Raw genomic sequence first — 1,305 nt, forward strand, 5'->3', positions numbered from 1 at the left:
CCCACCTTCATCACCGAAACGCAAACTAATCTCCAAAAACACAAATGAATCTAATCCACATAGTTCATCCACCTCGATTAATCCAACTACAATAATAATCTCAATTCATAACAACTTATCATATTTAAAACCCTCCTTCACATTTCACATGCCCAAAAGAAGTAACCCTTACATAAAATTACAACCCTAATTTAGCAATATTCTATTAAACCAATCAGAAATACCTCATTGATACATCACTTACCTTGGAAGGTTGTAGCTGATCAACACTCACAGCTCCCACCATAATCCTGCTAACAGCTCAATTGATCCCAAATCAAGCTGTTGTTCACCACCCGGATCAAGAAGAAGGGATTAGAATTCCACAAAACAACACATCACTAACTAATTTCCAGCACACTATGCACCTTACCTCTTCACCCGAGAGTTACCAAAGAACCAAAACTGAAGCAACCACTGCTAGAAATCATGGGTATGATGCTTACTGCTGCCCACACTTTCATCACCTACCAACCCCAAATCAAACCAAGAAGATCACAAGCTCGAATCCACAACCAAAACTAAACACTTACCTCCAAGATCAAGGCTAGGGCAAATGATCTCTTCTTGCCCACGAACAGAGAAGAAGATCAAAATCCACTCAAGGAAGATCTGTCACTAAGATGATTCGGTACTTTCCCCTAGTTCAAAACAAGAGGAATATCAAGAATTGAGACCTATAGTACCGGATCCTTGAATCCATAAATTTTTGGACGAAGCATACCTTGATAGGTCGCCTCTGATGATGTCGCCCGATCCAATCCAGCGGGTGTGGAGCTACAGATCAATCCTAGGGAACAAATTGAGGGGGAGACGATTGATCGGCTGGTGATGCGAATCAAACTCCCCCGGTTGTGCCCTAGACGCTGGGTTGCTGCCGACCGCGAGCAAGAAACCGCCGAGAAGACAACCTCTCAGTGGGAGATGATCGGTAACCCCCGAAAACCAACGCCATTCTCTCCGGTGACTCGACGAGGACGCGATCGCCGTGGAAGAAGTCGTTCTTCGTTGGCATCGGGCGTTCGTGAGAGAGAGAGAAAGGAAAAGGATCGCAAGAGGAGCCAATGGAGTCTTTGCCCTAGCCCTACCCGAAGGAAGATGGTCGGCGATCGTGAGCTTGGCGTCGGTGAGGCGAGAAATCGTCGGAGAGGGAAGGGAGTTTCGGGTTTCGGCGTGAGGTCGAGGAAGAGGAGATCGGGGAAGATGGGGGTCAGGAATCAGCGAATTTGGGGGAGAAAAGAAAATTGATTTTATAAATAAATCATT

At 45.7% G+C, this 1,305-nt stretch overlaps 1 long non-coding RNA gene across 2 annotated transcripts; it reads right to left on the minus strand.

Annotated features, from left to right (window-relative positions):
- Positions 1-293: 293 nt before the first annotated feature.
- LOC122054173 lies at positions 294-830 on the minus strand. 2 transcript variants are annotated; one of them, XR_006132596.1, is made up of 4 exons: positions 764-830; positions 573-680; positions 413-506; positions 294-321 (listed from the first exon to the last, which is right to left on the minus strand). It is a non-coding gene; the product is annotated as an uncharacterized LOC122054173 (long non-coding RNA). The 2 variants fall into 2 exon arrangements; XR_006132595.1 differs by having other exon boundaries at positions 413-680.
- Positions 831-1,305: the final 475 nt, after the last annotated feature.

Source organism: Zingiber officinale, chromosome 3A (genome assembly GCF_018446385.1).
Source record: "Zingiber officinale cultivar Zhangliang chromosome 3A, Zo_v1.1, whole genome shotgun sequence".
Taxonomy (NCBI): domain Eukaryota; kingdom Viridiplantae; phylum Streptophyta; class Magnoliopsida; order Zingiberales; family Zingiberaceae; genus Zingiber; species Zingiber officinale.